Source organism: Neopelma chrysocephalum, unplaced genomic scaffold (assembly GCF_003984885.1).
Source record: "Neopelma chrysocephalum unplaced genomic scaffold, ASM398488v2 Primary Assembly neopelma1_188, whole genome shotgun sequence".
Taxonomy (NCBI): domain Eukaryota; kingdom Metazoa; phylum Chordata; class Aves; order Passeriformes; family Pipridae; genus Neopelma; species Neopelma chrysocephalum.
Genome location: NW_020897850.1, coordinates 2,671,270 through 2,698,331, shown reverse-complemented (window position 1 = coordinate 2,698,331; position 27,062 = coordinate 2,671,270). Strand labels below are relative to the sequence as shown.

Sequence of the window (27,062 nt, the reverse complement as noted above, 5' to 3'; positions counted from 1 at the left end):
TTCTTTCTATTGGCTGCAGGTATAATTTATAGGTGGGGAAAAAAAGGACAATACTTTGTAGAATTTTTGTTCTGTTAACTGTGTTCCTGGGAATCATCTGAGTTTTTTCCTTCCTGCCTGTCCTGTTACACTCACTGGGGTTGCCCCACGTGCACTATTAAGTTCATGTGTTTCTGCCTTTCCCAGGGACACCTGAAGGTCCCAGCTGAGCAGGCCTGGGCCAGGCTGCAGTGTCAGTGAGGCAGGTGTGTCCCCCCAGAGGTGCTGTGCATGTCCTGTGCCTGCAGGGAAACTGAGGCACTGCCTGCTCTCCACACCCTCTCCCGTCCGACAGGGGACAGAGGAGACCCCCTGAGTTCCACCTCCTCTGCATTAAATGGCGTGAAAACGTGTTGGAGAAGGGAGGCTCATTGCCGTGGGGCCAGCAAACCTGAAGCTTAATGCAGAAAATATTTTTTTTGCCAATTTCCCATTTTGCTTTTTAAAAGGTGAACCATTATCTCCACAGATTAAATGTGTGCTGTAATTTAGTTAAGGTGATTTCAGTTCAGTTTATTACAACCTCACAAACGCTGTTAGAAACATCCAGTGAAGTTTTTGCTACACTGTCTCCACTAATAAAGTGCAGTATAAATGCTGACACTGGCATCACAAAAAAAAAAAAAAAAAAAAACAAAACTGGGAGGAATTGTGAAAAGCTGCTTCCAGACTTATTCAGTGAACTATATTTTTCGTTTGTTTAAAAACACTTTTTTTACAGAATACTAAAAATTTCGAGGGGTATCAGTGACTTATCTGTGGAACTTTCAAGCTGCAAATTTAACCATTTTTTCTTAGGGCCCCAAAAAACATTTTACTGGAGATGTAATATGGTTGATCAAAGCACTGAAATATTAAAAGATCAACTCTTAAATTTATATTCCCAGAAAAAATTATCAAAAAAAAATAATATAATGAATTTTTCTTTGTCCACCAAAAATTTCAAGAAAACTGTACAGTATTTTTTCTAATGCCAACAAGGAACTTAGTAAGGAACCTGTGCAGGAAAAAAACCCAGACTTTTTGCCTCGTGGCAACAGGACACAAAGACTGGGTTCGACACGGAGAGTCTCCCTGACTCAGTCACAAATACAGCTGCTTTTCCAAACGTTTTGAAGCCAAGTATCAAAATGAAAATTGATGCCTAAAGCCCGTATTCCTTCCAGCATTTATTTGAAATAAAAAGCCCCAATTCCAACTTGCCCCAGTAACCATTATTCTACCCAAACCCCCCGTGTCCCTCCTGCAGGCGGGGGCAGCCTGGCACACCTGCCACAGGTCTCTGTGTGTGCAGCCACAGCCCCGGGAGGGGGAACACTCTCACAGTTCAGTTTACATCACACTGCTCAGGGGAAATCACAATATTTTTATAATACAGCCTAAAGATTACTAACAAAGGGTTACGTTTGAATTATAACAGGGAAATCAGAGTTTTGCTTTCAAACTGCACTTGCCCATCGCTCCCCAAACAGCCGTGTATCCCACAGTGCAGGGGAACGTTTTTCTAGGAATATGGGGTTTACTGTACTGTTCTGGAGGCTTTGCTGGTCAGTGCATGGCCAAACCCTTAAGCAAGCTCAGGAAATGCTGGCAATCTCTTGGCACAGGCCCCTCAGTGAGGGGAGCTCTGTGCAAGGCCAGCCCTGCCTCTGCCCTTCCCGAACGCAGAACGCCATTTTGAGCCTGGCCTGCATTTTCCTTTCCAAAGGGGTTAAGGCCATGGAAAGCAGAAGGATGGTATCCTCTTACCACAGAAAAACAGAGCAATGCAGTTTCCCAGAGAAGCAGCCTTTTTATTTTTACAGGTGCAACTGACGTCTGTCTTGTATTTTCTGCTCCTCAGAATATTAATTTAAAAACCACACACACATGGATGTATGACATGCCGATATCTCTACCCATGCAGCTTTTTTTAAACTCTCACATACTTCTTTTTACTCAAGTATTCGATGGAAAGATGCAGAAGAAGAGATTTTGACATTAGACAAATCAGACAAATAAGCATTCACTTAAAATGAATTTTCTGTTACACTGGGCCTGAATATATATCCAACAGCCCTACGTTTAGAAAAATGTTCATCTTCGAAATATAAAGAACAGACTCCATAATTTCCATAGCACACCTGAAGCCTGACCAAACCCATGTTACACAGAACTATTTTTTTTTAATTTTTCATGTTTTCTCTCCTTAAGCTGTTATATTGCAATCACTGTGCAAAGGACCAAGGAAATCAACAGGGTAACAGAAACGCTTTAATCTTAAAAGCAGAACAGTCAGGTCTACACTAGTTGTTTAAGAGACAAAGCTGTTAATTTTCATACCAAATTTAGCAGCTCATATTTCTAACTTCAGTAACATCTTTGTCTAGAAAATGAGCAGAGTCTTACCTCCCATGAAGCTTTACCAGGTACACTGGCTGGAAAAATCAGTGCCAGAAACAGTAACGCTGAGGAATTGTATTCACGCAGTAAAATAGATGGACTATTCTCTGCCTATTCTATTAATCTCAATCTTGCCAGAAATAAAGCTTTTTTTTTTTTTTAACAGCAAAACAACAACAGAAAAAAAAATCCCGAGAGATTTGAGTCAGGAACATTCAAAGCAAAAAAAAAAATCCAAAAGGCTCCCCTCACTAAGGAGCTTTCAGAAGAGGCACTTCTACAATGGCATCCTAGAGTATCATATTGAATGCTGAAATATTCCACACACACTGAGAAAAATTAGTTTTCCCTTCCATCAGGCACTTGCTATAATTATTGTAAGGTTCCAATATCTTACTGAGGAAAAATAAGTATTTTAAAATCTGAATATTGGCTGAGTATTGTCTTAACTTTTTTCTTTTAAACTCCAAGCTGCTATTCACATTTTAAAATTCTCCTACAGCTCATTACCCCCGAAGAAAGCACAACCATATCAATGCTTTAAGGTAAACCCCCCCCCAAATTAATGCAGCTGACACTGCCTTGACACTCTCTCTAGTCCCTAAAATCCTGCAGATAACAGAAAAGCAGGATTAGTACTGAAGAAGACACAGTGAAAGGGGGTGGATTTTGCATTTTCATTCATAAACACATTAATTAGAACTAAGTAGCACCGAGGAGGAAGAGACGTATCTAACCTGACAATATTATTTCTCCTGGAAAACGGGTGCAGTACATACACCTTTCCCCTCTGGTTGCCACTCAAATCTCGAGCTGTTGGAGCCTGGGAATGCCCAGGATGGGATCCCAGCCCCAGCAGGGCTGGTGTCAGCACTGCTCTCTCAGCATCGTTGCTGCACACGTGGGCTCAGCTCGGAATGCAACTGTGCACTCCCAGGGCACCAGGGCTCAGCTCCTCGGCCACTGCTCGCATTGGAACAGCTCACTCTGCTGTGCTACACAACTCACTTCTTCATCTGAGAGCAGATTAGGACAACTGTTGGTTTAAATAATACAACTGCAACAAAACTGAAGACGTAACGTTTTACTTGAAATGACTGGAAAGCAAAGACACGATTTTACCTCAGTCCCATTCATGTTGACGCCACAGAAGCCTCAAAGCTCACTATTGTAAGAATTACTTCTTTTTGTGATGGCAACATGAGCTCCCCCCAACACACTCACAGCTCTTGTGCTCGGTTCCAACCCTGCTGTGTTTTACACAACTTGGCTGTCACCAGCAATTAGGGCTTTCTTGGGTTAGTTTTTTTGATAGAACGAAGAAATGTGGAAAAGCAGTATGCTGACTGAAGATATGTGCTTACAATTATTGATCATAAAATAATTACACTGTATCTCACAGATTTTACTGCTGAGCAAAGAAGAGTATATAGATGAAAACTAACCAACATCTTTTGGTGCAAGGTGATGGTTTTCTGTAAGCGAGTCTTCCAGATAATTTATCTCAGCTTCCATGTTTATATATGTTCCCTAGTCACAGCAACTAAAAATGAGATGCATCACATTCTGCCACCAGCTACTTTTGAAGCCAAAAAAAAAAAAAAAAAAAAAGAAAAAAGCCCAGGCATTTTTGTATAAAATTAGTGACAGAGACAAGGAAGTTGTAGCTCTCTTTGGCTCAGTAGCCTGTGCTCAGCCTCAGAGGGCCCTGCATGTGTGCATTGAAGCAACACAGTTATGGAAAAGGTGCTGGATACAATCTGCTGGGACACAGAATCATGTTTCCTTATGGCTGAGAAACAAGGACCTCAGAGGCCCAAGTCTGATGCTGCAATTGTGGTTTCTCGCTTTTAAGAGAAAAAAATCGCTAATTTTCACTAGTCTGTGCTTCTTCCTTCGGAAAAAGTCCAGTGGGGGGTAAACCAAAAAACGTTTAAAGGCTGAGAATGGAGCAACTGAATGACGGGGGGGGACCCAAGCAATATATTTAGTTGAAGGACAGATTAAGTGGCACAGCCACTGGTAATTAAAGAGCCAACCCGTCCCGTTTGCAATAGTTTGCCTTTTCCTCTGGCTGTGACTGCAGCACGCTCCCCACTCGGAGGGGCGGCCCAGCAAACCTGATACTCTGCCATTCTCTGCCAGCACGTGCCGAAATTAGTTCTCCATTTGGTGGTGGCCCTCTGAGAGCAATTCCCATTGAGAAGGGAACAAAGGCCGCGACCCCGGGGTCAGAGTGTAATGCAGGAAGCATGACCTCCCCTTTGTTCACAACAGCACTGTTTACTCTGCCTAAGTAAAGATCACCAATACATTAACTAAAGAGGATTAAAAAGGTCATATCCCCAGGGATGGAGCTCACGCAAGTGGCAACTCTCTTCAGTCACTAAATCATTTGACTTCCCACTACCCCCCTTCAAAAAAGAGACACCTTACGCTGCCACAGCTCAATGTCATGTTATTTCCAGAGCCAAAGGCCGTACAAATTCCTCTTTCACACCCAGGTTAATTTCTGCACAGCTAGCCAGCTGTTTTGGAGTAATTTTTAAAGTTATCAAAATATTTTAAGTGAAAACTATCACCTCAATACAATTTTCCCCTTTCTATCTCCTTCTGAAAATTTCTGAGTTGATTTATAAAATTGTTTGTCTTATGGTTATTAAAAAGTGCAATTTTTTGTAGCTATTATAAAGGAGATGTTTAAAATATTCTGTAGCCTGTGGATGGCAGAGAATGTGCCTGTTGCTGTAGACAGTCACTAACTCCGTGATGGTTCACGTGCAAAGAGGAGAGCAAGGCAAACAAACTGAAAGGATGCTACCTATGAAAATTCACATATGCTGACAGCTGAGCTTTGCTGGGCTATAGAAGCACTTCTTTTGGCTATTAAGCTTCCTCTTATCAACTTTTTTATAATACCTTTGAACATCATTATTAATATGAATATTAACAGAAGCATCTCTTGAAACAGCTAAATTAATGCTGCCTTGGTAAAATATGGGAGGCAACCCAGCCAGTTGGAGAGGAGTGCCTCCCTCCTCTGCTCCCCTCTAATCCACCAGCCTGCTGGATGATCCCAGCTTTTCCTTTGCACCTCGGTTTCCTCGTCTCTGGGGATGTGGCTCACTGGGAGGCAGATTTTACCATCACTTACTCGGCCAGGCTGGGAGGAAGAGAGCATTTGGAAGGGAGTGGTCTAGACAAGATATTTTCCCTTCTCCACCCTCAGGCAGCAGCACCTCTGATGAAGCTGAACATTATGTTAGAGGTTCCAGAAGAAAATCCCAGGAATAAAGCCGGGCAGGCAGGGCAAGCTCTTGATCCCAGTGTCTGGCACAGGGAGCTCAGCAGCAGAGACAGAGCCCAGCCGGGGTCAGCGCAGCTGAAAGCAGCACCAGATCCCCACCCAGCACAGCAGCAGCTGGGAAAGCAGGACCAGCAGTGCCAGAGCCAAAGAACGAGGTCCTGGAGCACCACGGTACGGCAGGGATTGCAAGGACAGGGCTGGGAGGTGAGCAGTGGGCAAGGACAACGGCAGCACCGAGCAAAGCTTTGGAACGGGCTGAGGCAAAGAGGGGCCTTGTCCAGAAAGCAAAAGCACTGCACTGAAACAACCAGAACAAAGAATAGACTTAGACATTAATATCTGACAACGGAGATTGGGAGCATAAGGACTGAACCAATGACATAAGGACAATTTACTGACATATATCAGAAGCTGGAAGACTGCACAACAGTTGTCTGGCAAGTCTGAAATTACTGGGAAACAAAGGGAGTGCAGAAAGAGGACAAAAAACACAGCAGAAAAGGTAATGGCTGATGATGACCTTGAGCTGTTTAGTCATACAAAAGAGGAACCCATCCCTTCTCACCCTGTATGACCATATTGACATTTCTTGTTAGCTGGGTTCCTGATCTGGGGTATTCATAAAAAAATATAATATCTCCATTACTTCTTCCAGTGAAAACTCCTAGTCTTTTCCAGTTCTTGTTCACCTTCTCACCAGCCAGCAGCACTCTCCCTCCAAGATGGGAAGCAACAACAACACTACGAAGTTATAGAATGAGATGTCCCTTCTCTTGAACAGGAAAACAGAGAAAACGTGACTTTGTGACACAGAATTCTTGTATAGTCAATTTTTTTGGGGGGTGGAGCAATCGTGACCCTACCTCATATTCTGAGATACACCCCTTTATCTCCTGATGTCCAGAAATCCAGACAGACCCAAAGGTACCTTTTAGGTTAAAAAGAAGTTATCAGGCTTAATACAGATGGAAAACTCTATGATATTCAAGTCGTCAAATTGTTCCCCCTCTGGTCCCTTCAAACAGCAAATCCCATTAATCAATTCTTTTGCAAGTAAAGGGTGAAAGAGCAGCAGATAGCAAAGCAGAAAGTGCTGAAATAATGGGATAAATTAAAGGCAAGCCACTCCAAGGACACAGGCAGGCTTTCGGAAGCAGCTCAAGGTTGGAGGCAGGGTTCCCAACAAAAATCTGCACTCTCCCATCAGGAATGAAAGGGTAGCAGTCCTCAGAAATAGCCCCAAATGATGATCCAGATTACATGCCAGTGAATTCTGTGACTTAGGAAACCGTCTGGAAGGCTACTTTAAAAGATTATAATTTTAATGCCTGAGCAGGGATTAGATAATGGAGAGAAAAACAGCCTTGCTAACATAATGAAAATATGTCTTTTTTCACTTGGGGTGCACCCACAGAAGAAATGATTATTTAGTTGGCCTTTCAAAAGGGCTTTGACAACGTGACTCACCAAGGCCACAAAGAAAACGCACTAATCGTGACAAAGTTGGAATCATGATTGAAACCCAGCTAAGCAGCCAAAAGTAAACTGCAGGAATGAAAAGACATTTTGACACGAGAAAGGTTACTAGTTGCTCCATGCAGAAGTCATGCTGGTATCAACTTTTACCTTTAGCTAGTGGCCTAGAAAGATCAGCTGTAAAATAAGAGTGGCAAAACCGACAGGCGAGGGGAGGGTATTGGGTAACTGAGGGGTTTAACAAAGTTGAGTCAATGTGAAACATGGTAAATATTTTTTTTTATAATGGCAACATTCTCGAAGGGAAGAGAGCTGGGTGCCCATAAGAAGTTGACCAAAGCTGTCAGGGATACGCAGCAACGTCAGATAAGCCAAGCAGGAAAACAGGCTCCTGTATCCAAAACCTTACTCTTCTACTCTCCCCCTGCCAGGCAGACACCTTCCTGGAGAATGCCAGCTGCAGTTCTTGCAGTCCCTCACTACAGCTACAGCAGTCACAGGAGTGCAAGGGCAGGTGACAAACAATAGGACTTACAAGAGACTGCCACATATGGGGAAAAAGTAATCAAACTATGCTGGTGAGCACGTGAGCAACAGGGAAGGCAACAGACACAGTTTGAAAGTCAGGAACTATAGCCTGACTCCCACCTGCTTCCAGTCCTGAATGGGAAATTACTCAGCTAAATTAAAAAAGCAGTAAATTTAAACTATGGGAATATATTATTTTACAACATGCAGACTGAGCACATGAAAATCAGCCCATCATTAAGGGACATCAGTGGGAACCTGAAAGAACAGAGTTCTACACGTAGCCTACAAAAATACAGTGTTAAACGGGATTGCTGGGTGGAAAGACCATAAAAAAAGGCACAAAGCCACGGTGCAGACACTGGCCAAGGGATCCACCTAGCCCACTTCCTGACAAGGACAGGGTATTCCAGAAGGATCCCATGTTGGTTATCTTCGCCCTCCACTCTCTTACCACGCAACCTTTTGTAAAAACAGTCAGGGTACACTTGGCATGAATTAGCACGAGGAGTTGAGCAGGACAGTGATTTACCCCTCTGTTCTGTATGGCCAGAGGAAAGGCAAAGCAGGAGCCCAGCTCCCTCAGCCAGCCAGGGCTCCCCCAGCACTGCCAGTGCATCACTCAGGCTCACAAAACACCTCACACCCTGCCTGGCTGCTGTGCCACCTGCTCTCATGCCCCCACAAATAATTAGCGAGAGCCTCAATCGTAAGACACTGTTTTACCAAATAAATACAGTTCCTTTTTTACACCTTACTATCTTTTTTCCCCATCCACGCATCATTATTTGCAAAAACCATTTAATAAGGATGAGAGGTTCCAAGATGTGTGTCAGATCCTGGGATATTGCCACTCACATGGTGGTTTGCTACACTCAGCCTTTGGTCTTGTGGCTCACAATTCACCCGAGCTGCGAGCACAGCTCACCACAACCCACACACTGCTGCTCCTCAAAGGAAGACAAGGGTACATAATTAAGAGATGATGAGCTCAAATGTAAGACAGGAGATGTGGGAGCAGATTCTGTAACCACACCGGTGAGTGGTTTTACTACTAAAGAAGTTTCTTCAGCTCCATCTTCCCTCACAGTACCAGTAGAACTCACAGATTTTTAAAATACATTTGCAGCAGCAGAGGAAAAAAAAAAATGACTGCTACAACCATGCCAGTGCAGAAAAATAGTTAACATCAATCGTATGGAATTAAGATTGTAAATCAGCATTATTAACAAATTGCCCTTGTAATAAGTGTAGACAATGTCTTAAAAAAAAAATACAGTTTTACTAAAAATACCATCAAAATCTCATCCCACAAGAATTGCAACCTGAAAATATTCTCACAAAGTCTTTCCAAGACTCTGTGATCCTGTAACCATGGCCATAATATAAAGAACTATGGACAGAAATATCTGTGTGTCATGTGCCAGCTGGGGGACTAATGGCATGGAAATGAAAATCCAGAAGTGGGTACAGATCCACCCTGGAGGATCAGTCCCTCGCTGGTTATTCAGAATAAACAAAAAGTCAAACCACTTTTCTTATTATTTCGTAGAGCTGAAACGAGTTTTTGTTGTTCTTACCGTGACTTATCAGTGAGAGAGTTGAGAAGTCTGGAGCAAAACAAGGTGTGAGTACAGCTCCCAAACTCAAGTGAGGACCACTGCCTGACCCTCAGAGACTGGCACAAGCAATAACAGGATTACATGCTCACTTGTTTTCCAATTTAAAAAAATAAGTTTAGTTTTACCTAAAAGGCAGCTCCGTTCTGTCCTGATGAACGTCCCATGTCCACAAGGCAGTGACCCTCTGCAGAGCCAGAGCCTTCCAGCAGCAGCCACACCCTCCTCTTCCTCATTTTTTTCCACTGACCATAAAATACTTTCCAAGCCAGGCCCTGAAAAAAACAAACCAAAACAAACCCCACATTTTTAATGGACACCAGATATCACACTGCTGATTTAATCAGGCAGATTAGAAACAAATCAACGTATTTTCACACACATTTTTATTTTCTGTTTCATTTCAAAGCAGTTCAGTAGGCTTGATTTGGCTCTCTATTCAAACCAGAGGCAAAAACCCCTGAAAAGGTGTTGTGTGCTGAGGGCAGAACCAAGCCCTCCAGCTGTCTTTTTTTCGAGTTTCACATAACACATTGTCCATTGGTACAGGAAAAATTCACAAGCCAGGGGCTTTGCAGAGCACCTTCAGACAAGCCCATATATTCTGTAGCAGTAACAGATGCCAGCACGAGACAAGCTGAGAGAGACACCCCCGAGGTTGTCTCCTCAGTCCATGGGGTTCTAGGGATTGGACACTCAGGCAGATCTAACTCTGACTTTTTTTAAAGGGAGGGGGGAAGTAAAACTTTCCTGGCCTCTGTAACTCTCCCAGATTATCAAATCATTGGGATCACAGTATCTGCAGCACAGTTAATAATGACTCTGCACAGCAAGTATCACACAACACGTTTTTACTCTTATTACCAATATTTCACAGCATTTATTTGACTGGTAATTCGGCCATACAGAGAACTATCTGGAAACTGATTGTTGCTATAAACTGTTTTGCATATTGTGTCATCTGCTGGCTTTAATTCATTAGCTAAACAACACTGTAATTATACATTTCATATTCTATTTAACTAGAGAATATTCACACAAACACAAAGTGATAAAACCAACTTCCTCCCGTATCTCAAAACCCACCCACTTATTTGCAAATAACCAGCTCCAGCATTCAACAAAATACAAATACTTAGGGTTCAAAACACAATCTTTAGGGTTCAGCAACTTAAGCTCAATTTTCTTTTGCAAACAACTGTACATATATATTTTTGTTCTGCTATTATTAGGTCTGGAAAATTAATATTAAAATAAGCTGCTTGATCATTTAAATTTAGAACTAAATAAGCAACCTGAATCCACGGCTTTATGATATTATCCTTGCTGACAGAACAAATTAATCTTAAAACGGGAACACAGGCTATGCTGAGATGTCTGTCAGGGGATGACAGTGTATATTACAGGTAGTATACTAAATCGTGCCAAATCCAAAAGAATTCTGTAAGCCCAGGCCCTTCTACATATTTATTCATGTACAATTCCATACCCACAAAAAAAGACTGTTATAAGCAGGTGATCAAGTCGTCAAGGTGTTGTTCCCAGTTTCATTCAGTCCTGCATCCTAACAGGTTTCCCATAAGAAATTCTGAAACCTCAAAGCCTGCCTAGTGCTGGATTTGCACACACACAGTAAAACAGAATTCACTTGCAGAGTGTACCAATGCTTAAGTATTTGCAGGCACGTTTATTCTCACCGAAATCTTAGTTCTCTAACCCGCAGAATATCAGGTGAGATGTGTTCCTCCCATCAGACTGGTGTCTCCAGAACACCACTACTTTTAAATCCAAATACGCAGCAAGGGAAATGCCAGCACTTTCCCATTTTACTCCCTACAAAGATTCCCCCTGCGAGCCCTCCCAGCCCTGTATTCCGTATGAGAAGAGCACACTTACTCCAGGCTGCATTCCTATTTACGGAGATGCTCTGCAGTGAAGGAGCAAACAGGGATCCAAGGGTTAACCGAAGGGAAAAAACAAAACCAAACCAACAAACCCCAGCACCGAAATGCCCAGCCATGCTGCAGACCGTGCAAGAAAAGGAAAATGTTCAGCAGACAACAGCCTAACAAAAGGCAAACAGAATTTAGTGCCACTATTGCCTGGATACCAGCTTGGGATTTAGGCAGCCCTGGATTACAAGGACTATTCCCCTGAAAATCCAGCCCACAGTTCCTGCACTGTTTTCTACCAATACCACATCCAAACTGTGACTAAACACCTCATTATGCTCCTCTGGCACTGTCTGAAAGCACACATATTGTACAATTTTCTGGGGCACCTAAAAGTAGAGGGGAAAAAAGCGGCTGTTTTTCACCTCTCAGTAATGAAACGATGAACAGCACATTCCCTGCAAGAGCTCGCACGATCGGGGCATTTTCTTTCCCTCCCCTTTTCTTTCTCTGTAGGCAACAGGTGACAAAATACAGCCCCAACCTTCAACTTGAAAAATAAAAAAATGCGTAGAGTCTACAGGACATCTACACTGTAACACAGTCTTTTTTTATAAATTAAAATTGAATGAAGAGGTTTAAGCAGGCCTCTACATTGGCTTCAGAAAGTAAATGCTTTTCTTAATACTCACTTGTGGAGGTTTCATTTAAAGAAAATACAGCCCTCACAATTACAAATACTAACCAGGGACTTGAGGTAACGATCTGGTCTTGACGGATCTTAAAAGAGAAAACGCAAACTGCATTTTCAAAGGAACTGAATGCCTCAAATATTTCACTACCATCTCCTTTTCCAATAACTTGCTAATTGATCTTAAATACATAGATGAATTATGAGGCAATAACTTGCAATTTTCTTAGCTCTTACTCCAGACAAACATTATATTCTGATTTATAGATATCTGAAATATTTAATTTGCTGTTCATGGCACTTAAACAGTTTATCTAATTTATGAGAAGTAAGGATTCCACATTAAAGATTGCTTCTGTTTTCTCCTTTAAGCTTCACCACTTCAAAAGCGTTTTCCCCGCCTATTATCATTTAGAAATAGTCTCCCTTTGTGCACTGGACATGCTACTGTAGCTCAGGAGGCCGTGGCAGTGACACGATTCTCTTGCCAGTCCCCATGCTGCTCATTAAATAATTTTACTCCCATACGTACACACGCAGCTGGTCAAGAAATGACTTTGCTGCATTCAGCTACATCTAGGGCACTTCCACAGCGAGCCTTGAAATAAAAACCCCACCGAGCTACCAAACCGAGGAGCTTCCCTTGCTGTGCCTTTCCCAGCCTCTCGCTGCTCACGCTCCGTTCCCAAAGCTGAGCTGCGCCGTAGCACCACACCTGCGTCTGTTCGAGCAAAACCCCACCACAACAGGCTAAAAACAGCTCGCTTCTGTTAATGCCCGCTTCTCCAGCCGCTATTAAATAGGCTCTTTCTTTAAAGACAGGATTTCCTGAAATATTTACACGCCTAAAAAACAGCTTTCTGTTTTGGAAAGCTTTGCAATTTCTTCCCTTTGCAAAAATTCAGCTTTGCGGTCCCAGCGAAGAGCTCTGGGTACAGCAGATGGTTAAAATTCTGCATCATTTTTAAGAGCCTCAGAGAAAGCACTGCCTTTTTTCGGGGGAGGGCGGGGGTGGAGGAGAGGAGAGAAAAAAAGCTGAGAACAGCAATTTGCAGCCCTTTTTTTTTTTCCTTGACAGCAGCAAGCCCCGCCTCAGTCTGGCCCTTCCTCCAACCTCTGCTAACCTAAAAACCAGCGCCAGCCTGGCAGCGGGCCAGGGATTCAAAAGTAAACATTATCCTCCTGCCATTTTTTAGTGCTGTTTATCACATCCCGCTCCCTTTTTTTTTTATTATCCCCCCCCTCATCCTAGCTGAAATGCCCGGCTTTGCCCCGGTTCGTGTCTCTCCGAGCCCGCTCCTGCGCTCCGCGGCAAACCTGCAGAGGCGTCCGAGGGATGTCCCTGGCCGGGCCGCGGGCTGTCCTGCACGGAGAGCGGAGCCAGGCGCACCTTTCCCTGGGCATGTCCCGTGGGATGGGGCGGGACGTCCTTCCATCACCACCGCGCGGGCTCTTCCCCGCTCCCCACTCGATGCGCTCGCCTCTCCCAGCGCTGCAGCTGCCGCAGCAAATGCGGGTTTTGCCTCCGCGGCTTCCCCGTTTGCTTATTTAATTGTACCGGGAGCGCTTAAAAACCAAACCCATCCCTAGGCGGCCACAGCCCTGCACCTGACTCTTTGTTATCCCTACCGCTCATCCCCATTCCCGGTCCCTTCCGCTCCGCGCTGCCTCCTCCCATCTTGGGCTGCTCCTGGTTTATAAAGGCTCTGCAAACCCCGACACATTACACCGGCTGCTCGGGGGTGTGTTACCCGCTCCTGCGCTGCCCCGAGCGGATAGCGGGCCCAGCGGCGGGAGAAGGAAAGGACATTTAAAAAATAATAATTAAAAAAAAAAAGGATGAGAAGGAGGGCGGGAAGGAAGGTAACTAAGGCAGGCGTCCCCGGGGAGCGCGGGCGCTGCGGGCGGGGCGGCAGCACGGCCATGTTGTGCGCGGGTCAGCGCGGGGCATCGCCCTCATGGCCCCGGCAAACCCCTCCTGCCCGCCGGGAGCCCTGCCCAGGGCCCGGCCCGGCCGGGGGGCACCGCCGAACAAAAGCGCTGCCTCGTTATTTATTGATGGCCGGGGCGGGTGCGCGCCGGGGAGGAGCCTTTGTGCGCGCCCCGCACCGCCACGCGGGACAGCCCGCGGGCTCATCAATAATTGCTCGCCATCTCCACGCTGCAATCGCGGCCAGCGCATCATTAATTAAGGAGCAGAAAAAGCAAGCGGCGAGCGCGGAGGCCCGGCCGCGTTAACCCCTTCCCGCCCAGCAACTCGCCGGGAATATTAATTAACGCTGCTGTTTGTGTGTCGCTCGGCGACCACGTGAGGCCTCTGGAAAAGGCTCGGAACCATGGACTACTGAACAGAATTTGCTGCAATCCGCTCACCACTTGGGGGAAAAAAAAAACCCGACTTATAAATCTTAGCGTGATTGTAAATTAATGTATTTTCATGCAGCGAGGTAAAATAATATTTACCAAGTTATTTCTATAAAGAGATGTTGCAATTAAAATCCAGTAAAACGTGTAATCTAAAGCCATCCGAGCGCTCCAGACCACGCAAACATTTCCCATGCAGCGCCGGGATTCAGCGGCGCGCGGGGTCGCGGCTCTCGGGCAGCGATGCAGCAAAGAGCATCCATCCAGCCCCACGAGCCAGCCAAGAGCATCCATCCACCCCATGAGCCAGCAAAGAGCATCCAGCCCATGAGCCAGGAGCGCCCGGCGGAGGGTCTGTCCCGGCACAGCGGTCCCGGGAACGCGGGGACGCGCCCGGCGGGCACGGGCACACGCGCGCTCCCCGCAGCCCCCCGCCCATCCCCTCCCCGCCCCAACCCTTTTCCTTTTGCGATCCTCTCCTTGTTTTACATTCAGCTATTCCAGAGTTTCATCTCTGACCCTTCGGTCATTTATTCCTATTTAATCTGCAATTCCTTTGGTTGTTATTTAGCCTCACTTACAGCTTTTCCTGCAGACAGAGCCTTTCTATGGACTGTGCACTAAACCAAAACATCTTCGTTTGTTAAGCTGAGCACACATCCATTTTTGCAGGCTATGAATTCTGGCTGTGAGCTGCCAGGAGCTCCAGCAAGCGCAGTTTATGCAGGCACAGCTCAGGCCAGGTGTGCTCAGTTTGCAGCCTGGTACCAGGTTCATCCAGGCAGCTCTAATCCCACTGGAACAGTTCAGCACATCCACTGATGTTCTGTGCAAGGACAGAGAGAACAGGCTGCGAACTGACACTAAGTCACTTATAGGGCCCCACTTTCAGGACCCTGATGCCACCCACTTGATGCTTCCCATTAGCAATTTTCCTCGTTTCCTCTACAGCACCTGGGAACTGCTCCAGGGGAGACCTGAAACACCCCTGGGGTGATCAGGGATAACCAAGTTTTGTCTTTCCTTTCCTGCTACCAACATTCTATAAGAGTTTTTACTATTTGTTATCTGTTTATCCTTGTAAGAGGTGAAGCCACACTGGGCAACCCACTAAAGCCATGCTGTGACTGCCACTGTCAGGAACCTTGTCATCCCTTCACAGATCAAATTAAAGTATATTCTGCCATGAAATATGACGAGCAACTCGTTACACCCAAAGGTTTTGCACTTGAGTTGGCATCCAGCAAACAAGCAAAGCACAGACGGAGCAAATCCCAGCCCATGACGACTTATTAAGGCAGGCCCAAGCTCTTTAGATACCTGTTTGTGTTTAGAGGCTACAGAATTCTTTGGAGGATATAATCTTCTAGCTATAAAAATGTTAATAAATACTCAGGTCAAAATGAATAAAAAGCTTGCTGTTCTTTCCTATGATGTTTGCTCAGTGTTGTCACAAAACCAAATACCCAATAATTTGTACAAGTGAAAGTTGCATATACCAAAATGTTCACCAGTGTCCTGTGTATTTACTGCTTTTCTCTGGTTTAAAGCAGCATGGCATTGTCAGAGCTAATACACCAAACAGTCAAACTAAGGATGAAACACAGCAGTAAGACTAGTTTCTCATTTCTAAAATAATTTTTCAAACATATAAAGGTATGCTTTTAAAAGAACTAAAGGTACACTGAGGGTGTTAAAACTGGAAGAGTCAGTAATAATTTTAGTATATTTTTTTCTTATTTCTTACCTACATGTTCAGTTACGAACTTCCCACTATTATGAAGCTTATGGGAATTGGCTAGTGATTCCAAACTCCGCATTTTGGCTTCAAAAGATATCTCTGTGGTTTGTAGCTCAAAGGAGTATAAGGAAGCTGCATGGTTGTATCTTACTAAATTCTAATGGAAAAAACACTCCCTTAAAAATCTTCCCTGCTTTTTTAAATGATCCAAAAATATGGTAGGTGGGGCTGGCACAACTGCCAGGTGGTATGACTGCCAGGTACCTCCTGTTACAAGACTGCATTTTCAGTTGCTTCAAAAGTTTGCCAAACAAACTCTTTGGCTGAAAACGCCCCTGCCCAGGTGTGTGCCCCAGGGATAACTCATTTGAAAATCTCCAGCCAAACAGCTCCAGCCCCTCGGAGAAGGAGCCTATGGAAGGCTCCACTGTTTGGTCTCGCTGCCAAATTACAGACCCCTCTTCTCTGGGAAGCTCCTGCGTCCCAGTATCTGGAGCAGAGGTTGGGAGGAGAGGTAAGGAAGTGGAGGTTGCCACTCAATTGTGGCCAGGCTGCCTCTGTGTGAGAGCCTCAGCTCATGTACACTGGCCAGGGACTCGCTGAGCTTGAACAGGACAAAAGCCCAAAGCCCTCCCTCTCACAAACCACGCAGCTGTCTCGGCTGGTGAGGGGGAGCCAGACCTCCAGTGCCCCACACCACAGCTCTGTCATTCCACCTGAAAGGGTGGAACTGCCCACCTGGGCACCAGAAACAGCATCCTCAGCTCCTCATGTCTGTGCTGCTGGCATCCCGACAGCCTGCTGTTTGATTTCAGCATGGAAGAACTAAAGCTATCAAACCAGAACACCAGAGAGGGAAGGACATCCCTACACCCATGGCTGGGTGCAGAACATGGGAATATACTCTGTCTGAGCAGGGAAGCTGAAACTATTTGCAGAAAGAACGTGGGCTTCTTGGCTGGGGAGCAAATGGGAGCAGGTAGAAAAGAGACAGGGCTGGGAAGTCAGGACATTGTGAAGCAGAAAGAGGGAACCACCAACAACTCTGTGTTGTTTCTCCATGGACATGCTTGAAATAGAGAATTATCTTATTGCTATCAGTTGGCTCAAGTAGCACCATGGGATGGCTTAGAGGACTCCACTCCTCCTGATGAGTCATTTGGATCTTAGCAGCGTGCTGCAGGATAAAACCTCTGTTTATGCAATTTGCTTTTAACCCCCCAACTTGCAAAAACCGACTTGCACGAGCATGTGCATTCACACACAGGCACACACATACACGTGTCAGAACTGTATTAAACAAGGGTTAATCTTGTTCAAATGGATTGAAGAGCAGAGAATCAAGCAGAGAAAAACAGGATAAAATCTGCTGTGCAGCAAGCAGCATTTCTTGTGTACAGCCCTTGTATGTACAGTACAAGTCTTACTCACTGCCTGTATTCCATCTTTTCTGTGGGGACCCAGCTTAAGAACTGGATGGAACAAAACAATGCCAATATTGGCAGCTACCCTATTTTATATTCTCCTCACTAACAAGGTGCAGCTCCATGTCTTATTTACTGGATGCTTCTCAAACTGCCCACCGGAGCCTGAATTACAAGGTTTTCCCATGGCACTATTTACCATTGTGGTCCTCAGATGCTTCTCAGAGGTCCTCTAATTTATCTTCACAGGAATCCTGTGAGCTGAAGGAGAGGATTTTGGCACAAGCAACCCCTCCATTGCGGGTGCCCAAAGCTCTGTCAAGCGCCCCAGACACTGGCACTGTGTGCTGGAAACACCTTTCCCTGCATTTCACCGGCGGTGGCAAACCCTTGCCAGAGTTCACAACCAGGGAGAATATGAGGAGCCAAAATTACCTGACTTAATATGTGAGTGTGTTAAAAAGTAAAATACCTGACCTAATGGATTTCTGCCAAACACAGCCCCCTCATTCTTTAACAGGCACAGTTTCAAAGCAAGCACTACCAGGCATTAGGGGTTAGGGAACGTTTCCTATTATCCCAAGTTAATAAAACTTGTTTTCTCTGCATTATGGTGTTGGAACACAATATAAAATAAAATTAGCTTTTAAAACTACTTTCTGTCCTTTAACATCTTCGTTTTAAGTAAATATTAAGCTCAGGTGAGGTTTGACTCATACGCTTTGTACAGCTGCCAATTCCAGTACTGCCTTGGGGGTGTAATGGGCTGCTGAGCATTCCCAGTTTGTATCCCAGCGGATATATCCAGACTCCAGCTGCTGGAACTCCTGACAGCTCAGGGTCCACATGGGCTGACCTGGCTGTTGTGAACTGAGGGCATGTCCTGCCCAGTGCCCATGGAAACTCCTGGCCAGGCCAGGGCACCATCAGCCCTCCACGTCCTTGGGCAGGAAAGGAGGGCTGAGGGGCTGCAGGGAATGCTCCTTCCTTCTCCACTGCCTGGGGCAGGAGGACCCACGGGCAGGGCACTGGGGGAAGGTGACAGTGCACTTCCTGGCTGCCCAGCCTTAGTTTCTTTGTCACAACACCCCCTGGCATTGAAACGTGGCTTTAGGCTGATGAATTTACTGTACCACAGCACTGTGCCACAAGCAGTGTTTGTGCGTTTTGTTTTGTGCCATTAGCTTCTTCCCCATAACCATGCAGGCTGGCACTCAAACATACCTTCCACAGGATTTTTAGTCTCAACAGATTAAATTATTTTAAAATAAAGACTGAAAAATGAGGTGGAGTAGGGAAATCAGTGTTAGTTCAATTGCATTTCTAGGGGGATCCTGACATTTGAAGAAGTGGCCAAACACATGCTGCCTGGTTGTTTTGATACAGATACATCTGTCAGGAACTCATGCACGAGCTTGTATGGGACTCCCAGCATTGTGTGTGTTGTAAAATAAATCTGTATTGGTCTGCTCCCAATCCAAACACACTTGTGACTAAAGCACTCACACGCAGATAGAAATCTAGCAAATCAAAAACTGTTTCCAGGAGCTGTAACTTACTGAATTTATACACAAAACCTAACAGGTGATGAAATAATATACATCAAAGGTTACTCTACCATAATACACTCTTAGCATTAGATCTTATTTTATTGAATGATTCAAGCCTTATTGGCCCTTCTAGATTTGCTTTTATATTTCCACTTCGCTATTTTAAGATGTATTATCTTTAATCCAAAAACTGCCAACCTACCTAAACCTACTTAGAATTTTCCATGATGAAATCTCATTGAGTGAAGACCAGTGAGAATTACAGCCCTTTCATGGCACAGTCTGAGGGAACACACCAAGCACAGCACGGCATCACCCAAAAATGCCTCACCCACCTTATGGGAATGACTGAACTTCCAGGTGGCAGCAGTGGACTCTGGCTTTGGGCCTGACCAGGTTCAGTGCTCAGCAAAGACAAGGACTTGGACTCTAATGCCTTTAGGGCAATGGCCCTTTTTACAAAACAAGTAAAACTCTGGCATATTTGTAATAGACAATCTCAAATTTTACTTGAAGAAATAGCACTTTAAGGGTATTTTCCTCCACAGTTCAGACTAGTTAACAAGTATTAATTAAAAGAAACACTTCACCTTATTGACTAAATTAAATATTTGATTTATAAAAAATATATATAATAGTTAAATCTAAAATTTTGCCCTAAATTCTGAGTTAGCACATGGTAATTTTTAATGGAAAAATCTCAGTATGCCTTTTCTGCAATAAAAACATTTCAAAGATAAAATTCTTTAAAAATGTATTCTTACATTGGTAACTGCAGAAAAATAATAAAAAAAAGAAGATACTTCAGTTTGGTGCTTATATTTTGTATTCTCATGCTCACCATCTTGAGGTGAGCATTTCGTAAATACAAAAGTTTAAGATGATAAAAATTCGCGTGTGACGTCTGCTTATAAAAAATACTCCAGTTATTGTTCAGTTATCCAGTTATACTGGAGTAGGAGATAAGCACTTCCATGCTCCTTCAAACAATAACTTCTGTTCTTGAGGTGTATTCTAGGGGCAGAAGAACAGTAGTTGCACTCTGAGTTGCTGATGTGTTGACCAGCAGAGGAAACAGCCTCACAAAGTGTGTAAACTGCTTCCAGCCCAACTCTGCAGGTGCTGCTCTGCCAGTCCTTCAGAGCACGTTTAGCTGAGTCAGCACATTTCAGCTGATGTTGGATGTTAGAGTGATGGCCTTTGTCTCCCCAAGTCACCGTGACCGTGGTGGAGCCCGGCTTTCCTGGGATGGCTGAGCACCTGCCTGCCATGGCAAGTGGGGAATGAATGTCCTGTCTGGCTTTGCTTGTGCACAGCCTTAAACTGCCTGTCATCCCACAAGTTTTCCCACTTTTTCCTTTTCCAGTTCTCTTCCCTGTCCCTCAGTGGTGAGTGAGCGGCTGCGTGGGGCTGAGTTGGCACCTGAGCTGAAACCACGACAGGATTTCACACAATGAACCCTGTGCTCAACTGCGAAAGGAAAAGCTACTAAAGTGACAAAGCAGAACCTGTAGGAAGCAAACTACAGAAGCAGCTTCCCCACACTTCTTTTTCTGGAGTTCAGAGGAGATCCCTGGCTGGGCTGGCATAAACATCCGTAACTCAAGGAGGATAAGGCTGGTTCCCACTGTCAGCAGAGTCCAGCCCACTCCTACAAAGATCATCTTTATAAATCCATAAAGATTTTCTGAAGTTATGGTGATTTTGCCTAAACTCCAGCCTGTGATTCTATGCAAACACAGTAGCCAGCAGCCACTCCAAAGTGCTCAGAGGTGTTAGCACAGTTAGCAAGTGAATTCCTTGCTCTGTTTTCAAATCCTTTCAAGAACACAAACTACGGTAACAACGGAATCTGTAACACTATTACTCAGACCAATGTTTGGACACCTGACGTGCTCGAGTGCAGTGTGAGAGCATCTGTCACCAGCCCCTGCTGTACAGTCCCCCAGCGTGTCCCTGCAGGCAGGAACCACAGCGGGTGGGAAGGCTGTGCTGTGGAGGCAGGTGGAGAATCCCCTGCAGGACCAGAGTCACAGAGCCCCCACAGCCTTCCCCTGCCACCACCAGAACGGCAGAAGTGCAGCTGCCCCTCACTGCCCACCAGGGGAGTCACACCTGGGAGAGGATCTTCCAGCCACTGAACTCCAACACACTGATGGCATAACCAGATTTACACATCTCCTCGAGTCCTGCAATGCTGACAGAAAGGCTGAGACAAACTGCTCTACACTCAGCAGTTTAAAACCAGTTCCTTTGGCTACCAAAGGCTTCGCTGCACAGAGATCAGAGTGCTAGGAAGTGTTGAACTCCCTACAAATATTTTACATGTTTCTTCTGCAATGGAATGCTACAATTTTCCACAGTCTGGTATCTCGAGGCTTTTATAGGCTTGAAGTTGTAACTGGCACCCAAGTGAGTGCCACTGGAGGAACAGAACTGTTGCTATTCCAGCAAGTTACCAGATCGTACAGCTGTGCTGCTGATCCCAGACTGAATACTGCAGTACTATAATTCTTTAGTTAGGAAAAAAACCTATTTGGGTAGATAATTATTTTTCTGCTAGACTCCTGCCCTTCTGAGGAAACAGACAATTTTGCACGTTAGAGGAAGTTGCAAAAGAGCTGGATTAATGCTAAAAATGCATGAAAAGCAGTTTCTCTGGCTGGTGTTGCCATACTGCTAGACAGGCTAGCAACAATAAATCCATGGCATGCACACAGCATCAGTATCCACACCTGGATGCTTGTATTTAAAAAGCATGTTTGGCAGAAAAGAGCCAGCTACATTTGGGTTTGGGGTTTTAGTTCATTTTTCCTTTGTTTAGAAGTACCCTTTGTAGGTGAATCATTATAAAATGCCTTTGAGAGCCAACTGTTCACCTGAATCTCTCGCACAAACAAAATTTTCCAGCATTGCATGCACACACAGAAGGAAAGAAAATGGCCGCAGAACCAGACTCCCCATCGTTCCAAGTAATTAAAATGCACTATTAATATTTAATGGCGGTTATCCTTTAAATAACCCCTCCGCATTATAACAGGTGCTGGGGTACAGCTCTCCCTGCAGCAGCAGCCCTGCGGCCCCACTGAGGGAAGGGAGCACTGCCCACCTGACATCCTGAAGGACCCCAACAAAGCATCTGCCACTTCACAGACACCCAGCATTTACACAGAGCACTCACAACTGCCACATTCCAGGCCAGCATTCCCGAAAACTGAAACCCTTTGGATGTGGCACACAAAATCCCAGAGGGACTACATACAACACCTAATTCAGTTCCATGTCTGGCAAATGACAAGTTTTCCCAAGAAAACCATGACATTTCTATGGCTGGCAATCCCCTCCCTGATTGTCCTGCCTGTTTCTGTGCCACACTTCCATGTGCTCAGGGTGTGGTGGCACCAGCTCAGCTCGGTTACAAGTGTCAAAGCTGGTGTTCACCTGGTGACAGCAGGAAGGACAAGGAGGGGTCAAGCCTGACGGAGACTTTGATACAAGGAAAGCACCAGTTTTTCTCCTGCGTCTCACCAGGTTCCTACCCTGCAATCTCTCGGCAACCTTATCCATGGGATCTCTGAAAACATCCTCACACTGCACACACCTAATTAAAGGATTTGTCCTCATCCAAAATTACTCTGATATGTCAGTGGTCTGCTCCTTTTCTGTGGCACTGAAATCTAAATATGCAATTCCTATATTTTGCTTCCACTATTCAAAACCAATTCAGTGCAAACATAAAACACCACCACGGATATACACATGAAAAACCCAAAACACAACAAACAAACAAAGAAAAACCCACAAGGAAAATAAAAGCAAAACACCAACAACTAACAAAATCCATCTACCAGTCATGGCTGCAACCCCCAAAAAAATCCACTATGCCAGGACACCCAAGGGCATCGTGCAGCTTTGACTTTCACTCCTGAGTGATCCAAGGGATTTAGGAACTAATGGAACCCACACCAACAAGAGCATGAACTAATATAAGAGCTGCATTTCCAACATTAGTGTCTGTACCAATAAAGCATCTTTCACACTAGGTCAGGCAGCAGTGCATATTTTTATAAAATTAAATCTGTGTTCTACAGCAAATGAACAGTTAGAGAATATAAAACTCTTCAGTTTGTGGGCTTCTCATCTCCTTAGAACCCCAGAGACAACAAAAGAGCATATATGTAGGTACAGACACACACACACACACGTGTGAATTGAAAGAACAATGCCAAGAAATTATTAATTTGGTAAGTCTGATGCACTGTGAAAGAATCACTCAGCTTTAAGAATAAAATAACCTCCAAAAAGAAAGCTAATGAGAGTTCATCCTGTCCCAGCACACTCAAGAGGGTTTGAGAGAAAAATACAACAGAAATTTTTATTAGTCTAAAATCAGAATATATTCCCATGTTTACAATGAAGTTGAGATGCTTTGTTGCTCTTTGTTCTCAGAGCTACCTACCAGTAGCTTTCCATGAGCCCCACTGCATCCGTGATGATGAAAATATTGGAAATCCCAGAAAGGACAGATGACTGTGCAGACTTGCTTTTGGACTTATCAAGTTACCCTTTGATTACACTGAATGCTTTACAGATAGGTCACTACTTGCTTGCATCCAGAAGTTAATGCTAAAGGAAATAATTAGTGAATGAAAGAGCTGGTTTGTCACATGCAAAGTGCTTTATGCCTTGCAAATTGTTGGGAAAAAAGAAATAAAAAAAAACCCAAACCCAAAAGCTGTTGTAATTATGATTCAATACAGCTGCTAAAACCATATTAGCTGTGTATCCGAAAGAGTCACGACCGAGATGCTTGTAAGTATGAAGCACATGAGCAAGTTAGAAAATCACGTTTGATTCATATAAAAGGCTGCAGATAAAAACTTGGGCATGGACAAAGCAAGGAAATGCAATTCCCAAACCTTCCCAGTGCCTGGAGCTGGTGAGATTCAGCCTGCGCTTTCCCTGGGTTGATGGTTCTCACCCCATCACTGTATTAAATGTGTCCATTTTATTTGTCCATTCTGAAGCTAAGATTCACATTAGATTTCTGAGCATGACTACATTTGCAGACAGCTTATCACTGCTGCTTTACTAAACACTAAAGCTATACAGCAGTATGGCTTTAATTGTGGAAAACATTCTTAATGAATCCATTACAGTCGTGTTTTTAAAATTAATTTATACGTGTGGCAAAATATTTTGCTTAATAAAATAGTCAAAACTGACTGAAGTATTTATTTACTAAAACAATCTTGGAAGAAAACTGATTTTTTAAGGGTCAAAAAAACCCTCCATCCAAATTATGAAATGCTCTTCCTTCCCAAATGATTTTCCAGCTACTGACAGTTTTATGCTGTTTGCACCACATTAGTAGTTGTGGAGGCTGAGAAAGGAGGTGCATAAACAACTCTTTTTTTTTTTGGGTGCTTATTAGTATTCTAACTGTGGAGTCTTTTTCAATGATTCATCTGTTGAAGACTATCTTCCCATCAATACTTTCCGTGATTTTTTCCCGTGTTTATTTCAGGAGCTGCTGTTTCACAGTAAGGCCCAATATTTGCAAACATTTCCATGTCAGACGTGCTTTCACTCTTTGCTGTCTCACCCAGGCCGGCATTTAAAATAACTTTCCCCACCGGCTCTCCAAGGGTCACATTGGCCCTGGCGAGGGGAAGACAATGACCTGATTATACCTACGTGCCTGGGTCGGGGGGATTGTTTGCAGCCAGCGCAGCTGAAGAGTTAAAGCCATGTGCTGAATTTCAATCTGTAAACATGGGCCGCGGTGCCAACTTGGCAGCGGCTCCTGCATTCAAAAGGAGCGGGGCTCCCTGGCTGCCCCAGCCGAGCAGGGGGAGCTGCACATGCAGCCACCCTCTCCCCAAAACAGCTCCCACTCTGCAGAAAGTCTCCTTACAGCACACCAACAAAGGTCACAGTTTGCATTTCAATGAGCATATTACAAGGAGATCCGGCATATTTTATTCCTTCATAAGAAAAATCTGAGATCTCAAGCTACAGCTATGAAGTCAAGTGGTTTTTGTAACTGGGTTTAAATCAGCCCGACTCAAGCGAGGCTTACTGGTTTCAGGGGAATGAGCCACAGTGAGCCAGGCTGGAAATGAGATGTCAGCTCTGAGCAAACCTGCAATAGTATCCCACACAATGCATTCAGACACACCATTTAAAATTCAAAATGCAGCCTGGAAGGAATCAAATTACAGTGGATAAATCTATATTGCATCCTAAGAACTGCAAAAGGCCAAACCTCTTCTAAAACTGGAGGATGAAAAGCAAAGCTAAGGAAATGCTTTCTTTGAGGAAGACATTCTTTTTAGTACATATTTTAAGCTTCACGTGCAAGTTGTCAAAGATCAGGTTATCGGTGCTATGCCGAGGTTTCCAGGAGATGTCTTTATGAGGGACCATGAAAGTTGCATCAACAGCTTCCCAGGTCCTGAGCTCTGAAAGATGCCTACTCTTTGTCAGTCTATGCATAAACGAACAACTCCACGTAGACAAGCAGTAAACATTTTTGGATGTAACCCCAACACACCTAAACAGAAACAGCAAAAGAAAGCCCAAAGCCAAAGCTTTGGGAGCTGAAGCTCTGCAATGTTTGCTGTGCAAGGCCGACTGTGATGTTTGATTCAGCCGGCCCCTGGTGCAGGGCAGAGGCAGCACAGTTGAGCGGTGAGCACTGCCCTCTCACTGCCTCCAGCCGCACGGACAGTTGATCGCTGTGGGCGGGGGGGAAGCTGGCATCGAGTCACGTCCTCCATCTTAGTCCCAGCTGGTACCAAGCTCCGCAGAAACAAAGCCACTTCAGACTGTGCGATCATATATTCATGACCAAGGAGAAATATAAAAACCAGCACGTTTGAATTCCTGACAACCATAGAAGAATAGTGCATTGGCATGTTGAATTTTTCCAGCCAGCCTTTGCTGACCTATAAACCTTTGTGACTGGAACAAATGCAAATAGAGCTGACTTGCCTCCCAAACTACTGAAGGGTATTCAAGCCGAGTTGTGTCTAACAGGCTAACAATAACCCACTGTCCCACCCATGCAAAACACACAGTCTGGGAAAAACAGCCTTAGAAAAGCACTTGACGGAGACATAAAGTGCAGACTATGCCAGAAAAAAAGCCATCTTTTTTCATACTTCTTCACCTAAAATGCCACAATAAAAAAGTAATACGGAGTAAAATTATCTCACCGTTCAAAGAAGAGTGCACAATTTTAAAAACAGGCTGGGAATTGGCAGCTGAGAAAATCAGGGACTACACTGTCTGAAGTCTCATCAGCTTCAGCCACCAAATTTCATGTCCTAAAAGCAAACTTACAGTAAATAACAAAATCTAAAAAATGGTTGTGTGCTAACCAATTACATACTACACTGAACTACATTACACTTTAGGAAAACTGTATCCAGAGTAAAAGGTCTGCTCGACTTCACAAACCTCTGGATTTCTCTTTAAGTGATCCCTGTTCTTGTGTTTTCACTCAGGGAAGGGAGATACCCAAAGGTATTGATGGCTCCAGCTTCCACACAGTCCCAAAAACAGCTACGGGCAAGGAAGATCCAGGTCATAGTAATTCATCAACATCTTTTCTGATCACAGAAAGGCAACAAGGCACCAATGTAGGGCATTTACTTAGTGACACAAACACTTCATTTCCATGGGGGAGCTAAACCAGGGAAGTGGGGACTGTCCTGAGTACTTGTGTGCCCTCGCTATCCCTGTCTCTGACTGAATGGGGCCAAGCAGCCATGCCCTGCTCTGCCTCCAGGAAAGGCCAGTGAAAGCGGCCTCACTCCCTGGGCAGAAAGAAGGGGATGAACAGGAGCACAGGGAAGTAGAGGGAACGTGGTGCTACCTCAGTGCTCCTGCTTTGTGCCAGGCAGAGCCATCAGGGATGGAGCCTGGCCCTGGACTCCAGCCTGGGCCTGCACTGCTGGAACACTCCCTGGGTGAGCCAGTGCACTTTCATCTCAGCACTGCCAGATCAATTCAGGGGTCTGATTTACCCCACCTCAGTCCAGG

At 44.7% G+C, this 27,062-nt stretch overlaps 1 long non-coding RNA gene across 2 annotated transcripts in view; it reads right to left on the bottom strand.

Annotated features, from left to right (window-relative positions):
- Positions 1-27,062, bottom strand: part of LOC113976896 — a 137,436-nt gene that overhangs the window by 72,230 nt on the left and 38,144 nt on the right. For both annotated transcript variants that reach the window (XR_003537200.1, XR_003537203.1), the window contains exon 2: positions 9,480-9,626. This is a non-coding gene — a long non-coding RNA (uncharacterized LOC113976896). The remainder of the gene's footprint in view (positions 1-9,479; positions 9,627-27,062) is intronic.